Consider the following 18,245-nt stretch of genomic DNA (forward strand, 5'->3'; position numbering starts at 1 on the left):
AGGCCAAAGGTGACCACTGCTTGCTGCCCTCACATCTTTCTCTGCTGTGAACTCTACCAAACCCCAAGATGTGGGAAATCGTGTGGGGGGTTTGGAAAGGTCCCAGGACCTTCAGGCTCACTAGAAGGCAGTTCCTGGTAGGTCACGAAAGCCTAAGGGATAATGAATTTAGGTCTCCCAAACACCCTAGAACATCAGGGGTCCTTACTGCAATTTCTTTGTTCCTCTAGGTGAAGAGACAACTCTGTCCCTTGGAAAAGAGGGATGCTTATTGAAGAGTCAACTCAGAGACCTCGTGGCCTTAGGCGTGGAATACCTTATCCTGCTCTCCAAAGCACTTCCCTGCAGGTACTAAATTGGAGGAAATTCCTTCCAGAGCTCAAGCCCAGAAGGCTGACAATGCTGTTGATGGTAGTATACTGAGTAAGTAAGAGAAGTTTGGGAGATGGAATGTGGGGTCCAGGATCCTCCCTGGAGGGAAGAGATGTGAGCTCCTTGGAGCCCCCTGGAGTAGGGCTTCGGTGAACTGATGATAAATAGTGCCTCCTGCTGCAGGCCATACAAACAGCTGAAGATCTGACCCCCTCCATGCCTTTAGTCCCCTGTGGGAGTCATGGACAATTTGGAAGGCAGATCAAGGGCATCCTGGCTCCCAGCTGACCACCCCACTTGCAGCCTGGAGGTCTGGAGGCCTGAAGACCCCCCACCCCAAGCCAGCAGGCAGAGGTCCCCAAGTTCACAGAGCTAGTTCCTCTTGCCCTGGGTTCCTGCTCTCTGGGGGACTGCCCTTTCCAGAACTTTTCTCCTGCAGACAGCTCTTTCCAAGGCTCTCAAGACTCCAAACCAAATTGTTTGGGGAATGAAAAAGTGAAAGCACACATCTTAGAGCAGCAGGGACCAGCTGCTGGATCAACTCTCCCCAAAACAGAGCTTCCTGGGGAGTGCCTGGAGCATCTCAAAATCCTCCATCTGACCTCCTGCCCATGTTTCTAATTGTCTTTTTTTTTTTTTAAATAACATGAAAATAAGATGTTTTCACATGAAAAAAAAAGAAGAAGAAGAAGAAAGAGAGAGGAAAAGGAAAGAAATTAACTATTAAGATTCTCTGTCTCCAGGGAAGTTCAGGAGGAAATTTTAGGAACTTTCTGCCTGCTTTTTATTGTATTTACCCGGCCACCCGGCCAAGGGGAGGATGAGAACTCTTTGCGCCTGGTGCACCATTCAAAGCCCTGTGTGCTTAATAGGGTGACACAAATGTCTGTGTTTCTTTTTGCTTTTGACCGAAGGCTGTAGGGAGGGGCCACCCCAGGGGACTGTCGGGGAGGGCCTTGCCAATTGGTTCCCGTTCCCCGCACCAAACTGGTTCCCAGCCCCGGCCAAGCCCGCCCCGGCCGGAAGGGCCTATGGGCCGCCGCCGAGAGGCGGAGGGGCCGGGTGGGGGTGGGGGATGTGCGCCGTTCCGCCTGCCCCGCTTGGAGAGACTCGGAGCCCGAGCTGGGCTAGCGTGGGCTCTGCCGGAATCACGCCGTGTGATGCTTTTGCCAAAGGAAACTTTGGGAAGCCTGGGAAGCCGGGGGGGGGGGGGGGGGGGGTCGGCGATTCCCTGCCTCCTCCCATCCCTACCCTGCCGCTCTCCCTCCTCCCACCTCTAGCTCTCTTCGGCCGAGGAACAGCTTTGGGCCGAGGTCAGCTGGCTGCCTTTGCGGCTGCTTCCCAGGAAGGAAGAAGCGTTGTCTGCAGATCAGTTTATCAGCTGGCTTTCCTGTGCCGGAGCGCCGCCGTTTTCCGGGGACGGCTGCCACCCCCGTGATTCCCAGCCGGGGCTGCGGGTGGTGCGTGAGAGCCGAATAAATAGGCCATTGTGCGGCCGCTCAGAATTCAGGTTTCTTATCAAACTATCCACCAGCGGGAATGAAATTCCGCCCCTGCTGCCTGTTATCTTAGCTTCTCTTTTCACTCTCTGCAATTACAGCCATTTCAGGATTTATCCCCCACCCCCACCCCACCGCGAGTTTTGAAGGGAATATTCAGAAAGCAATTTACTTGTGCAGCTTACTGTGTGAGGCAGAGACTTTGGGGGCGTGTCTCCTAACAGTGTTTCCGTGGGATTTTGGTTTGCAATCTTGAATTTAGCTTCTTTGGCTTTGATGTGTGATGTTTCTACTTGACATTCCCACTCAGGCACATCATTCAACACCAACTGCAAATATTAGGGAGGTAATTCTGTAGAGCTTTAGATGCAGTGTGTGTGTGTGTGTGTGTGTGTGTGTGTGTGTGTGTGATATCTTTTAATTGCTTTATGAACACTGAAGACTTTCAGGGGGAAACCACTAGTGGAAACTGGCCATCTGATGGAGGCTATGTGACAGTGTCGTGTGGTAGTTTTGGAGAGGGATGACATGGAGGTTTTAATGGTGTCGGTTTTTTGTTTTTCTGCTGCAGCAGCTGGCCTACTGTGGAGGAGTTATACATAGCTGGTGCTTGACTTATGAAGTTGTCATTAGTAGGCAAGGCTGGTGTTAGAGCCTCTGACCAGTGCCATTGCACAAGTCCCTTGCTCACAGGGGGACCCATGCTTGGGTTACTGTTCTGCTGTTAGCATCCTGAGATGCTTAATAAGTTTTGAAGAGGATTCTGCATTTTCATTTTGTACTTGGATTTGCAAGTTATATAGCTAGTCTTGTTAGTAGGAGCTCAGATTCATTTGAACGAGCTTGAATAATGGTTTGAATAAGTTCATAAGTTCCAATTTGAAATAATGGCCTGCCGTTAGTTGATAAACTGCTGAAGTTGATTCTCATACTTGTCAATATATCTACTGCAATTGTTCTGATGGATTGGACAATGTTCTATAAACTAAACTGGGCCCCTGGCATCATCTCTGTAGTGAGCTGCAACAGCCCGTTGCCAGAACAAGAGCAAGCATCCGGGCAAGACTGGCTTCACTCTGCTTCCCTTAGAAAGCTGGGGATGTTCACTCCTCAAAGACCCAGATAGTTTCATAGTAAGATGCTCATTTGTGCAGTTACCACCTCTCTTTCCTTTTATCCACTTTGAAATTCCTAGCTTCCACATCTGCAGGCCACAACAGGGTTGGAAATGGACTCATCCCATCAAAAATCTTTCATGGATTTAGACACTGTATTTAACACTTTTAGCACCTAAACAACTCTTGGCAAATTACTCTGAATCTGGGACTTGGCATTCCTGACAGACAGAGGAGGGAAAGGGAAAATAGTTCATAATAAATAAGCAAAATGCTATTTTTCTAGAAATAATTTGTGTGGGAAACAATTGTTTTGGCTTAATGAGACAAATTTTCTCTTCCAAAGAGTATTCTTTCGTTTGTTTACTCTTTCACTCATTAATTTATGACTTGATTGTCCATTCGCTCAACAAAGATTCTATAGGAAATGTGCTAGAGAGATACTGTGATAAAGTGATGAAAGAGAGGAGATTCAGAATACTGGGGATATAAACAAGTATACGAAGAGTACAATGACATGGTATAGGTGCTAAGATAGAAGTATCTATTAGGATGCTTTAGGGCCAAAAGGAGTTAATAGGATCAGTTCTTTTGGTCATCTTTCATGAGTTCCCTGGCTATGACATTTTTCCTCATGAGCCTTAGTATTACTATTATTGTTAATAGGTAACATTCATAAAGTAATTGGCACGTTCAGACACAGAGCTAAAAACATTGTATAGGCATTTTCTCATTTGTCTCGAAATATAATCAAGGTCCATGTAGAAACTCCATTGTATAGAAGCAAGTGAGACCAGGACATGATAGGAGCGCTCAAGGTCACACAGTGCCTAAGAGGTAAAGTCACTATTTGATTCAGCTTTTCTCCAGAGTGTGCCTTCTCAAGGAAGCCTGCACTGCCTCCAGCAACGTGGCTGCAACGCCATGTGTAAGCATGGCTTGTACAAAGGATTGGAAAAATGGCCTCTACTATTTCCCAGGATCGCTTTTCTTTTCACAAAATACACTGAGACTGGCAGCTCCAAAAGGGAATTTTTTTCCCCTCTCCCCTCACTAGTAGGACCAGGCTTATTTGTTTCAACAATTTATGGATGCCAGGGCTACAAATGGCTCCCATGAGACCAGAGTAAATCCCTAAAATGTGGGCTGGGCACAGAGTGGTTTGCCATGGCTTCCTGTAGAGGATTTTGTGGGTGTTTTCATGCCTCCCAGTTAAGGAGTGAATTCCACCCCCAGGGAAGATTGTGTATTCCCATGTCCCCACTCCTTAGTGGTCAGTTTTAGACTTTTTATGTCACAAGTATTGGAAGCCAGACTTTTGAGGCTCATTCCCAGAAACCCCTTTAGGCTCTGGTTGGTACTAGTGGCTCCTTGTAACAAAGAGCACTTGGGTTTGAAGTTTTAGAGAACTTTCCCTAGTGTTGTGCACTTACACACAACACTACCATAAGGAGAGAATGCCGGAGGGTGGCAGTTTGGAGCCAGGATGGGGCAGGGGGTGGGGCAAAGCTGATGAAGTGGCCAGGATAAGGTCACGGAGCATTGGAGTGAGTGCTAGAAATAGAATTCAGGTTTAGTACTTTCCCCTCTGCCTTGTAACCCGAAGCAGGATTAGCCTGGGGCAAAACAAAGCAAAACGGAAATTTTCTTGAGGGAGGTTTTTTGGTTTTGTTTTTTTCTCTGCTGGAATCTAGAGACAGACTCCTTGGCTGGGTGCTAAGTGTTTTCAATGGGGAGAGGCCCTGTGTAAGCCAAATTCAGTTCCTCCCACCCTGAAATAGTTCCTTGCTCTGACCTTGACCTGAATGTTTAACAAAGCTGTGAAATGGAAGGCAAGACTAGAAAAGACCAGCAAACAGAGAAAGAAAAGAATCATTCATTGCTACATTGTGAAGAACTCAGGTGTCTGTTACCAGGCTCTCCATTGTTGCTTGGGCCACAGCACGTGGAAGGAGCAATCTTGGTTGGACTTTTTAAAAAAGAATATTGTTATTATTTGAGTAGAAAACATAAATAATCATTCTGGTGGAATCTGATCATCTTTTTCAGCCTATGGTGCTGGTGAATATTAACCTCTAGTTGTTAAGTGGAAAATGTCAGATTTGGAGAGATCAGAAACATAGTAAATTGTATAAATAAAACACCTATATGTATAAAAACAATTGTTTTAGAAACAATATGACACCTTTCTACTGTCTTGGAATGGTTAGGCCACCAAGGAAACTGTAGTGTGCATCTTTGTTCCTTTACTCATTCATTGTCGGGCAGTTAATAGTTGTGGTGCTCTCTGCGCTGTGCACACAGAAGACACAAGCTCATCTGTCCTCAGAGACCTTATGATGTCCAGGAAAGGCCAAAAAGCGCATGAACTTGAGACTCAGACATGTCAGAGGCTGCATGAAGGACTGATGGGGCTGGAATTATAGGGAACCCTCTCCCTGAGCTTCTTGGCTTTGGGGGAAGAGAGCCAACAGGGGTAAGGTTTGTGCTCAGTACTTGGGGGTTGCTGGGGTGAAGGAGGGAAAAAGAGGTCAAACCAGTGACTATTCTCCAGGCTCACCACATAGGGTAGAGATTAGTCCTATGGGGAGAGGGCTCTCTAGCTTCTAGGAAATATGGAAGGGAATCCTGCTCTGCAGGTATGCCCAGATCATGGTCAGGCTTTGATCCCAGGGAAGAACAGCCTGTCCATCAGGAAGAGTCACATCCTGGGGAGCATATCCTAGGTGATGGCTCCCAGGACATGGATCTTAGCATTGTCCCTGAGACGAGGTAGCAGCAGTGGAGACACTGGTGGTGAGAGGCACCAGAAGAGCCCACCTAAAGGAGGTCTAGAGCAGGAGAACGGGGAGCCTGCCTGAGGGACTGCTTGCTGACTCCCCATTGGGTGACACTTGGAGGTGAGCTGAAACATGGGACAAAGAGAGGGTGAGTTCAGATGATTGCAGTGGGGGGTAGTTCCATTGTACCCACAGGCTGGTGCAGCCTGGTAAAGGATTATATACAGACTTGAATTCAGGGCAGTGTGAGAGAAGCCTACGGTGGTCTTTGCAGAAACCAGATGAGTTATAGTTCAAATAGTTTATCATGTTATGAAGCAAGAACTGTGGAAAGTCAGGTAAGAATTTATTCAAGTGGTGGATCAGACGTCGATTCAATTATGGAGCTCTCTACATCCTCTCCACTTTATGCAGATTGGCCCCCACCTAAGGCTTGTTCTAGAGTCATAAATTTTATCACAATTAAAAAACAAACAAAAGAATAAGTAATACTCTTTAATTATGATCAGTATACTATAAACTGATCTTAAATTAAAATAACAGTACTCTCACAGAACTCTTAAGAAGTGTTTACAGTCTTTATGTGGGGAATTGCGAACTTAGATTTATTAGTTTTCTTGAATGTTAATTACTCTGAAGTTATGGAAAGAGTTTTTGCAATTAGTAGCACAACAATGTGAATGTACTTAACACTGAGATGTACAATTAATGGTTAAGATGGTAAATTTTATGTTATATATATTTTACTACAACTAAAAAGAAAGGTTAATTTAAAAACAAAAAAACAAAAAACCTCTGCAGGCTCAGAAGTTTCACAGCTATAGGGTCATGGAGAGAAGGAGACACCTAAATGTACTTGAGTACTCTGTATTGTTGCCATATGCATTTTAGGAAGCCAAGCCTTTTTCTTTGTCCCTGACCTTGATTATATGATACAGCACATGTACAGTTTCCATATTTGTCATAGAAGTTAGAAGGTGCTTTGTTTTCTTTCCTCACTGTGGTGGAGGCTGCTGGTGCCCAGTGAGGTATCCAAGGTCCCCTCTTTTTGGATTTCCCGCTCATGGTGCTTCTTACTACCTGTGCATCAGGGCAAAAGCAGGGCTGGGAGATGAGACTAGTTCTCATCAGAGTCAGGGTGCCTCACTGAAGACCAGGCACCTTTCCCATGAGCTCTCTTTGCTTCTCTGCTGGCCAAATGGAGATTATCCCAAGGACTCAGAGGAAGGTGGAACTGTCAGAAGGAATGGGCCTGGATCCCGAAATGACTGCGTGGAACTTCACTGCAATCTTGCATGGGACTGTGACAGAAATGAGAATAAACCTGTTGCGTTAAGCCACTGGAATTTTACTCTTGTTAACATCTAGCCTACTCTGAGTAACACAACCATAAAAGGTATTACAGAGACAGGATAGGATATACAGGGCTGTACCTGTAAGCTAAGGAAAGGTCAGACCGGCAAGGGAAATGGAAATGACAGGTTTAATGATCCCCAGGTGTAAGCGCTTCATGTTACTCATTAATCATGTCGCAAATATGTTTAAATAAACATAGACAAGCAATTCCTGTTCAACAAATATATCAAGGGAAAGGGGTTTTTTTGAGGCTTGGATCAGAACGTTAATGCCTCCCTTTGGGCCCAGCACAGCAGTTGCAGCAGAAATCAGAGAGACTTCTCAGGGGAGGGTGAAAATGCACCTCAAGCGGAGAGAGTCAGGAGCTCCCCTCCCCTTCCCTTCCTTTTCCCCTCCCTTCCCTTCCCTTCCCTTCCCTTCCCTTCCCTTCCCTTCCCTTCTTTCCTGATTGATTTATTTATTTTAGAGTGGGGGAAGGACAGAGGGAGAGGAGAGAGAGAATCTCCAGCAGACTCCCTGCTGAGCATGGAACCCCACAGGGGGCTGGATCCCATGACCTTGAGATCATGACCTGAGCCAAAATCAAGAGTCGGTCGCTTAACTGACTGAGCTGCCCAGGTGCCCCAGAGTTGCTTTCAGAATTCTTGTTCCTCCAGGTCTTGGAGACTTGAGACTTTTTTTTCTAAAATGATGATCAATGCTAACACCAGACAAAGGAAATTAAGGCACCCTGACCCCTAAGAGTTCCCCAAATAGTATCTATCCATCCTGCTCCTGGTCCCATCCCAGCTTTGGTTCTAAGTTGTTCTCATGACAATGTGTTGATGACTGGATTCTTGCCTGTTGAACCTGGCAGTAGGTTCCCAAGACAAGCCATCACCCCTGCCCCAACTTGGAACAAAGCCTTCACTTTTGGCCCCAGTATGGATCTTTGGTTGGTCGTGCTGTCAACCCGTTTGTCCTTCTCAGAGCAGCATGACTTCTCAGCTTCATACCTGTGGTTCTTGGAGATTAGGAGGGTGCATTTTTATGACCCTTTAATGAGTTCATATTAACTTAGAATATAATTCTAATCATGCTCTCCAAGGTTCTGCATGATCTGGCCTCTGTCCTTTTTATTATCATATCTTGGGCTGCCTCACCCCCTTCCTTACCACAGCTACTCTGATTTTTTGGTTCCTTAAAGATGCAAGCTCTTTCTCAGGGCCTTTTAACATGCTGTTCCCGGTGCCTAGAAATGCTCTCCTCCCAGCTCTTGCTATTCTTAGCTCTTCTGTTCATAGATTTCAGCCCTGAAGCCTTCTCCACAGAGAGGCCTACTCTGACCCACCCACCAAAGCCTTGATTCCAGCCATTGTGGTGGCAACAGCCTTGTTCAGGTGTCACCTCATAGCTTCAACTGCACTTAGCTTCTCTCAGTTTCTGCTCCAGGGTTCCAGAGACTCCAGGGTTTTTCTGATGCTGCAGTAGGACCTTCACATGTGCAGCCTGGGATTGGGCGGGAATTGATAGCCCAGGACCAATAGAAGCTGATGGGCCAATGCTTCTCTCTTCTGTCCCTTGGGTGGACAGTTTTGAGAAGCGTTCTACACAGTTCCTTAGTGTCCCAGCAGGATCAACCCCATGGACCACGGGAGTGACCAACTTGAAACTCTGCCCTGGTTTCAGCTTTTCTTCCTTCCTTTCCCTTTCCGTAGTCCCCACTTCTCTTCTCTGGGGTCACTTCCCAAAATAAACTACCTGCCTGTAATCCCTGGCCAAGCTTTCCATGGAGAACTTAGGTGAAGAGAGTCCTCTCCATTATTTAATATCTTAGGGTCTTCATTTTTTTCATAGCATGTACCACAACTTACATTAATTTTATTTATTTCTACAATTATTCTTTGTTTTATGCAAGCCTAATTCTGTACATTTAGAATGTAAGCTCCAAAGGGCAGGAACCTGGTCATTTTCCACTGTTCGCATCCTCAGCAACTAATGTGAAATGCTTGGCACAGACACGCCATCACCACATATGAATGAGCACGTTTCAAAAATGCTACATTTAAGAATATTCCAGGCATTAAGAGGCAATATAGCATAATGGTTAGGAGCATACAATCCAGAGTCAGACTTTCTTGGGTTGCTTCTTGACTCTGCCATGTAAGTACCTCAGTGGCCTCAAGCCAGTACCAAACCAGGCTGGACATCCCAGTTTGTAAAATGGGACTGTTTTGGGAGTGTTATGATTTCTTTCTTTCTTTAATCTCCCCCTTTTTATAGTCGTTGAATAAAATTTAGACTTGCACAAATATAGGATCCATTTTATATCTTCCAAATTTGTCAGTCCTTTAGCTTTATTTTCCAAGTATGCCTGAGTTGAATAATATCAACCTAATGGCCCACAGCTGAGAATCAGAAGATTTAGGGGTGTGGTAGCGTAAACATTACACATCTTTGGTTCCCCCTAAGAAGTGCTTTAAAACATACTTAGATTAATCAAAAGTAGACAAAGAGCAGTGCTAATGTGTGACATGTTAGTTTCCTCCATTTCTTGTCTTTTGCAGGGCCTACCTCCATGTGATTCTATTTTAAAGTTGTAATTAGAACCATTACCGAAAGATAGTTTTGTGGAATTGTAGTAACTTTTTTTTTATTATTATGTTATGTTAATCACCATACATTACATCATTAGTTTTTGATGTAGTGTTCCATGATTCATTGTTTGCGTATAACACCCAGTGCGTCATGCAGAACGTGCCCTCTTTAATACCCATCACCAGGCTAACCCATCCTTCCACCCCCCTCCCCTCTAGAACCCTCAGTTTGTTTTTCAGAGTCCATCATCTCTCATGGTTCATCTCCCCCTCTGATTTCCCCCCCTTCATTCTTCCCCTCCTGCTATCTTCTTCTTCTTTTTTTTTTTAAACATATGATATATTATTTGTTTCGGAGGTACAGATCTGTGATTCAACAGTCTTACACAATTCACAGCGCTCACCATAGCACATACCCTCCCCAATGTCTATCACCCAGGCACCCCATCCCTCCCACCCCCCACCACTCCAGCAACCCTCAGTTTCTTTCCTGAGATTAAGAATTCCTTGTATCAGTGAGGTCGTATGATACATGTCTTTCTCTGATTGACTTATTTCGCTCAGCATAACACTCTCCAGTTCTATCCACGTCCTTGCAAATGGCAAGATCTCATTCCTTTTGATGGCTGCATAATATTCCATTGTATATATATACCACCTCTTCTTTATCCATTCATCTGTCGATGGACATCTTGGCTCTTTCCACAGTTTGGCTATTGTGGACATTGCTGCTATAAACATTGGGGTGCACGTACCCCTTCGGATCCCTGTATTTGTATCTTTAGGGTAAATACCCAGTAGTGCAACTGCTGGATCATATGATAGCTCTATTTTCAACTTTTTGAGGAACCTCCATACTGTTTTCCAGAGTGGCTGCACCAGCTTGCATTCCCACCAACAGTGTAGGAGTGTTCCCCTTTCTCCACATCCCCGCCAACATCTGTCATTTCCTGACTTGTTAATTTTAGCCATTCTGACTGGTGTGAGGTGATATCTCATTGGGGTTTAGATTTGGATTTCCCTGATGTCGAGCAATGTTGAGCACTTTCTCATGTGTCTGTTGGCCATTTGGATGTCTTCTTTGGAAAAATGTCTGTTCATGTCTTCTGCCCATTTCTTGATTGGATCATTTGTTCTTTGGGTGTTGAGGTTGATAAGTTCTTTATAGATTTTGGATACTAGCCCTTTATCTGATATGTCATTTGCAAATATCTTCTCCCATTCTGTCGGTTGTCTTTTGGTTTTGTTGACTGTTTCTTTTGCTGTGCAAAAGCTTTTTATCTTGATGAGGTCCCAATAGTTCATTTTTGCCCTTGCTTCCCTTGCCTTTGGCGATGTTTCTAGGAAGAAGTTGCTGCGGCTGAGGTCGAAGAGGTTGCTGCCTGTGTTCTCCTTTAGGATTTTGATGGACTCCTGTCTCACATTGAGGTCTTTCAGCCATTTTGAGTCTATTTTTGTGTGTGGTGTAAGGAAATGGTCCAGTTTCATTCTTCTGTGTGTGGCTGTCCAATTTTCCCAACACCATTTGTTGAAGAGACTGTCTTTTTTCCATTGGACATTCTTTCCTGCTTTGTCGAAGATGAGTTGACCATGGAGTTGAGGGTCCATTTCTGGGCTCTCTGTTCTGTTTCATTGATCTATGTGTCTGTTTTTGTGCCAGTACCATACTATCTTGATGATGACAGCTTTGTAATAGAGCTTGAAGTCCGGAATTGTGATGCCGCCAGCTTTGCTTTTCTTTTTCAACATTCCTCTGGCTATTCCAGGCCTTTTCTGGTTCCATACAAATTTAGGATTATTTGTTCCATTTCTTTGAAAAAAGTGGATGGTATTTTGATGGGGATTGCATTGAATGTGTAGATTGCTCTAGGTAGCATTGACATCTTCACAATATTTGTTCTTCCAATCCATGAGAATGGAATGTTTTTCCATTTCTTTGTGTCTTCCTCAATTTCTTTCATGAGTATTTTATAGTTTTCTGGCTACAGATTCTTTGCCTCTTTGGTTAGATTTATTCCTAGGTATCTTATGGTTTTGGGTGCAATTGTAAATGGGATCGACTCCTTGATTTCTCTTTCTTCTGTCTTGTTGTTGGTGTATAGGAATGCCACTGATTTCTGTGCATTGATTTTATATCCTGCCACTTGACTGAATTCCTGTGTGAGTTCTAGCAGTTTTGGGGTGGAGTCTTTTGGGTTTTCCACATAAAGAATCATATCATCTGCAAAGAGTGAGAGTTTGACTTCTTTGCCGATTTGGATGCCTTTTATTTCTTTTTGTTGTCTGATTGCTGTGGCTAGGACTTGTAATGCTATGTTGAATAGCAGTGGTGATAGTGGACATTCCTGCCGTGTTCCTGACCTTAGGAGGAAAGCTCTCAGTTTTTCCCCATTGAGAATGATATTCGCTGTGGGTTTTTCATAGATGGCTTTTATGATATTGAGGTAGGTACCCTCTATCCCTATACTCTGAAGAGTTTTGATCAAGAAACGATGCTGTACTTTGTCAAATGCTTTTTCTGCATCTATTGAGAGGATCATGTGGTTCTTGTTCTTTCTTTTATTAATGTATTGTATCACATTGATTGATTTGCAGATGTTGAACCAACCTTGCAGCCCAGGGATAAATCCCACTTGGTCATGGTGAATAATCCTTTTAATGTACTGTTGGATCCTATTGGCTACTACTTTGGTGAGAATTTTTGCATCCATGTTCATCAAGGATATTGGTCTTTGTCTGGTTTGGGGATCAAGGTAATGGTGGCCTCATAAAACGAGTTTGGAAATTTTCCTTCCATTTCTATTTTTTGGAACAGTTTCAGAAGAATAGGTATTAATTCTTCTTGAAATGTTTGGTAGAATTCCCCTGGGAAGCCATCTGGCCCTGGGCTTTTGTTTGTTGGGAGATTTTTGATGACTGCTTCAATTTCCTTAGTGGTTATAGGTCTGTTCAGGTTTTCTATTTCTTCCTGGTTCAGTTTTGGTAGTTGATACATCTCTAGGAATGCATCCATTTCTTCCAGATTATCTAATTTGCTGGCATAGAGTTGCTCATAATATGTTCTTATAATTGTTTGTATTTCTTTGGTGTTGGTTGTGATCTCTCCTCTTTCATTCATGATTTTATTTATTTGGGTCATTTCTCTTTTCTTTCTGATAAGTCTGGCCAGGGGTTTATCAATCTTGTTAATTCTTTCAAAGAACCAGCTCCTAGTTTTGTTGATCTGTTCTACTGTTCTTTTGGTTTCCTTTTCATTGATTTCTGCTCTGATCTTTATTATTTCTCTTCTCCTGCTGGGTTTAGGCTTTATTTGCTGTTCTTTTTCCAGCTCCTTTAGGTGTAGGGTTAGGTTGTGTATTTGAGACTTTCTTGTTTCTTGAGAAAGGCTTGTATTGCTATATACTTTCCTCTTAGGGACTGCCTTGCTGTATCCCAAAGATTTTGAACAGTTGTGTTTTCATTTTCATTTGTTTCCATGAATTTTTTTTAATTCTTCTTTAATTTCCTGGTTGACCTATTCATTCTTTAGTAGGATGGTCTTTAGCCTCCATGTATTTGAGTTCTTTCCGACTTTCCTCTTGTGATTGAATTCTAGTTTCAAAGCATTGTGTTCTGAAAATATGCAGGGAATGATCCCAGTCTTTTGGTACCGGTTGAGGCCTGATTTGTGACCTAGGATGTGATCTATTCTGGAGAATGTTCCATGGACACTAGTGAAGAATGTGTATTCTGTTGCTTTGGGATGGAATGTTCTGAATATATCTGTGAAGTCCATTTGGTCCAGTGTGTCATTTAAAGTCTTTATTTCCTTGTTGATCTTTTGCTTAGATGATCTGTCCATTTTAGTGAGGGGGCTGTTAAAGTTTCCACTATTATTGTATTGTTGTTGATGTGTTTCTTTACTTTTGTTATTAATTGCCTTATATAATTGGCTGCTCCCATGTTAGGGGCATAGATATTTACAATTGTTAGATCTTCTTGTTGGATAAACCCTTTAAGTATGATATAGTGTCCTTCCTCATCTCTTATTACAGTCTTTGGTTTAAAATCTAATTTGTCTGATATAAGGATTGCCACCCCAGCTTTCTTTTGGTGTCCATTAGCATGGCACATGGTTTTCCACCCCTTCACTTTCAGTCTGGGGGTGTCTTTGGGTCTAAAATGAGTTTCTTGCAGACAGCATATTGATGGGTCTTGTTTTTTTATCTAATCTGATAGTCCTGTCTTTTGATTGGGGCATTTAGCCCATTTACATTCAGGGTAACTATTGAAAGATATGAATTTAATGCCATTGTATTGCCTGTAAGGTGACTGTTACTGTATATTGTCTGTGTTCCTTTCTGGTCTATGTTGCTTTTAGCTCTCTCTTTGCTTAGAGGACCCTTTTCAATATTTCTTGTAGGGCTGGTTTTGTGTTTGCAAATTCCTTTAGTTTTTGTTTGTCCTGGAAGCTTTTTATCTCTCCTTCTATTTTCAGTGATAGCCTAGCTGGATTCTTGGCTGCATATTTTTCTCATTTAGTGCTCTGAATATATCCTGCCAGTCCTTTCTGGCCTGCCAGGTCTCTGTGGATAGGTCTGTTGCCAATCTAATGTTTCTACCACTGTATGTTACATATGTCTTCTCCTGAGCTGCTTTCAGGATTTTCTCTTTGTCTCTGAGACTCGTAAGTTTTACTATTAGATGTCAGGGTGTTGACCTATTTTTATCGATTTTGAGGGGGGTTCTCTGTGCCTCCTGGATTTTGATGCCTGTTTCCTTCCCCAAATTAGGGAAGTTCTCTGCTATAATTTGCTCCAATATACCTTCTGCCCCCCTCAGTGTTGTTTCGTCTTATGGTATCGCTTATCTCTCAAATTCTGCCCTCGTGAGCCGGTAGTTGTTTATCTCTCTTTTTCTCAGCTTCTTTATTTTCCATCATTTGGTCTTGTATATCACTGATTCTCTCTTCTGCCTCATTTATCCTAGCAGTTAGAGCCTCCATTTTTGACTGCACCTCATTAATAGCCTTTTTATTTCAACTTGGTTAGATTTTAGTTCTTTTATTTCTCCAGAAAGGGTTTCTCTAATAACTTCCATGCTTTTTTCAAGCCCAGCTAGTATCTTTAAAATCATCTTTCTGAACTCTAGTTCCGACATCTTACTAATGTCCATATTGATTAGGTCCCTGGCAGTCGGTACTGCCTCTTGTTCTTTTTGTTGAGGTGATTTTTCCGTCTTGTCATTTTGTCCAGAGGAAAATAGATGAATGAGAGAACAAAATGCTAACAGGGTAACAACACCCCCAGAATATATACACGAAACAAATCAGAAAAGACCTGAAACTGGGGGAAAAGAAAGGGAAAGAAAGAAAAAAGAGAGAGAGAGAAAAAAAGATAAAAACAAAAACGAAACAAAAAAAAAAAAACAGAATATGATCAAATATGATCAGGATGGTGCATAGATCAGTGCCACACACTAGATTTTGGGCGTATTTTGGTCTGTTAGAAGAAAGTGCCTCCCAAAATTTTAAAGAAAGAAAAACTTATATATGTATAAAAATCAGGATTAATATGATGAAGGGATGGAATATGACTGTAAAGATGAAAAGTATAAAAGATTTTATAAAAGGAATTGATAAGATAAGTCGGTTGAAAAAAGAAAGGAGGATTTAATAAAAAAAAAAAGGGAGAAAATGTGATCCGGAAGGAGACTAGAACAAAGCCATACACTAGAGATTTAGGGTATATTTTGATCTGTTAGAAAAAACTGTATCTCAAAATTTTAAAGAGAGAACAACTTACATATATATACCAAAAATAAGTGTAACTACTATGAAGGGATAGAATATGACTCTAAAAATGAAAAATAAAAAATATTTTTTATAAAAGGGGTTGATAAGTTGTTGGTTGAAAAAGGGAAAAAGAAAAATTCAAAAAAAAAAAGTTAAAAAAAATTAACTGTGAAAGACTGAAGAATTGTGGGAAAAAAGTCATGGATTCTATGTGCAGTATTCCCCTAGCGCTGGAGTTCTGCCGTTCTCGTTGATTGGTAAACTTGGTCTTGGCTGGCTGTTCTCGCTGATCTTCTGGGGGAGGGGCCTGTTGCTGTGGTTCCCAAATGTCTTTGCCGGAGGCGGAATTGCCCCGCCCTTGCCGGTCTGGGCTAAGTAATCTGCTCGGGTTTGTTCTCGGGAGCTTTTGTTCCCTGCAAGCTTTCTGTACAGCGTTGGAGGACAAGAGTGAAAATGGCAGCCTCCCAATCTCTGCCCCAGAGGAGCAGAGAAGTCGGGGCCCCACTCCTCAATATGCCCCCAGAGAAAATCAGTCAATCACTCCCGTCTCCCTGGTCTCCAGCCGCACTCCGTGCTCACCCGGCCTGTGACTGAGCATTTCTATCTCTGGGCACAGGACCCCGTGTGGAGTCTCCAAACCCAGCAGATCCCTGCGGTGCACTCCTGCACTGCTCCTCCCGGGGGAGGAAGGGGTGTCTCCCCGGATCTGCCGCTTGTTTGGTCCTTGCTGGAAGAGCAGTGGCCCGACTGTGCGGCAGATCACGGTTTATGGCAACCCCGAGCTGAGAGTCTGCTCCTCCACTCCGTCTCTGCAGCCGGCTTCCCCGCTCCGATACTTGGGAGCTCTGCCCCACTCAGGCATCCCCGGTCTTTCTGTGACCCCAAGGGTCCTGAGACCACACTGTCCCACGAGGGTTCCACCCCCCGCTTAGCCACTGGAGTGACATCCCTCAGCGGAGCAGACTTCTAAAAGTTCCGATTTTGTGCTCCACAGCTCTATCACTTGCCAGAAGCGGATGATGGAGCCCCCTCCCTCGCCGTCTATCCTCCCGAATATCGCCTCGGATTCACTTCTCCGCACGTCCTACCTTCCAGAAAGCGGTCTCTTTTCTGTTCAGAGAGTTGTTGCTATTCCTTTCTTCGATCTCCTGTTGAGCTTGTAGGTGTTCAGAATGGTTTGATCCCTGTCCAGCTGAATTCCTGGGACCAGATGAAATCCAGGTCTCCCACTCCTCCGCCATCTTGCTCCCGGAATTGTAGTAACTTTTAAAGCAATGATTAAATATTACATTGAGAAATGCTGCTGGGGTGAGGGTTGGATGCCATTACTGCTATGAACATATACCTTGGACTGGCCACTCTCCTGCCCTCTCCCTTTCTAGCGTATCAGGGGCAAGTTCCTTCTTTTCCAAGTAGAAAGAAAGAACTGTCCCATCAATATTGGCATTGTGTGGGTCACTCTGATAAGACAATTTGTGCCTACCTAGGGGCTGGAGAATGTTTGTGCCTTGGTTCCAGCAAGCTCCTCTCCTCCAGAGTCACTCTAGAGAAAGAGCAAAACCCAGAAAGCTTGGGTCATAAGCCTCCATTCAGGTGACTCTTAGGAACACTTCCTAAATTCTTTCAACTTGTGGGAAAAAGAGGACATAGATGGTGGGTTTTAGTGCTGAAAGCTTCAATCCGAGACAAAGAGTCTCTGTGTCAGCACATGGGAGGGAGGCAGAGACGTGGATGCCTGGATTTGCTCTTGGGCTGTGGGAGGGCAACAGTGCTGCACCGCTCCTGATATTGTTACTTCAGCCTCCTCACTTGCAAAGAGCACGCCCCACTCCTCTCCTGACTTCCCTTTTAACTTCCTCTTCTTACTGATCCCAACCTGCAAGGACCAAGACAGGTGGCCAGGCCCTGTGGGTCAGAGTTGGGTAAGGCAGGTGGCAGGGCAGCATGACGAGGAAATACAAGGGTGGTGGGGAGAGAGGGATTGTGTCTCAGGACTTTCCTTCTCATGTGGTGTTGCAGTACACCATCATAAAGTAAGAGCGGTAGAATAGGGAGATCAGAAAGTATTGTGGAATGTTGAAGAGAGGAGATCTGGGCCCTGATTCTGCTGCGGGCTAGTGCGTGATCTTCTCTTTGAGCTTGTTTCCTGGAGATTGGACAGATGGTTTTTTAACTTGGGCAGGTGGTGATTCTCCGTCAGCAGAGTTTTAGCCCTTCACTTTGTATGGTCTGGTTCTGCCCACATCTCACTCTCAGATGGTCCTGGACCCTACAAAAGTCAGCAGGGAATCTTATGTGGTGGCTTTTGCAACAAGAATCTAATTTTAGGTGCTATTATTTTTCAAGCACATCAAACTAATATTTTTAGTCTGTTTTTTAGTTGTTTTCTTAACCTAGAAGAATATGTTATGGAGTTGCACATAGCCTGAGACAGGGTGTGTGGTATGGATAACTGAGCTCCATAAAAATGATAAGATCTCCTGAAATTATATATGTGTGTACATATACATATATGTGTGTTTTTGGGTTTTTTTGGTTTTTTCATTTATTAGATATATTTATTATTTTTCTCACCTAAGTGCAAAGATTTTTAAATTTCCTTAAGCAAATAACTAAAAAAAGCATTCAAGAAAATAAAACACAAATGGGAAATTAACCATTAGATGTTTTTACTTCATACCAACCCTACATTTAATCTAGAAAACAAACAAAAACACTTTGAATGAAGTGTTACTAAAACGCTAACCAAATCATTGACCATAAACCTCATACAT

At 43.5% G+C, this 18,245-nt stretch overlaps 1 long non-coding RNA gene and 1 other non-coding gene across 2 annotated transcripts in view; one reads left to right on the forward strand and one right to left on the reverse strand.

The window, feature by feature from the left end:
• Nucleotides 1-18,245, forward strand: part of LOC144381132 (uncharacterized) — a 364,233-nt gene that overhangs the window by 247,937 nt on the left and 98,051 nt on the right. The window contains exon 2 of the long non-coding RNA XR_013445811.1: nucleotides 231-348. This is a non-coding gene — a long non-coding RNA (uncharacterized LOC144381132). The remainder of the gene's footprint in view (nucleotides 1-230; nucleotides 349-18,245) is intronic.
• Nucleotides 5,243-5,368, reverse strand: LOC118518771 (small nucleolar RNA SNORA17). The gene has a single exon (XR_004908874.1). It is a non-coding gene; the product is annotated as a small nucleolar RNA SNORA17 (small nucleolar RNA).

The sequence above is a fragment of the Halichoerus grypus genome, chromosome 2, assembly GCF_964656455.1.
Source record: "Halichoerus grypus chromosome 2, mHalGry1.hap1.1, whole genome shotgun sequence".
Taxonomy (NCBI): domain Eukaryota; kingdom Metazoa; phylum Chordata; class Mammalia; order Carnivora; family Phocidae; genus Halichoerus; species Halichoerus grypus.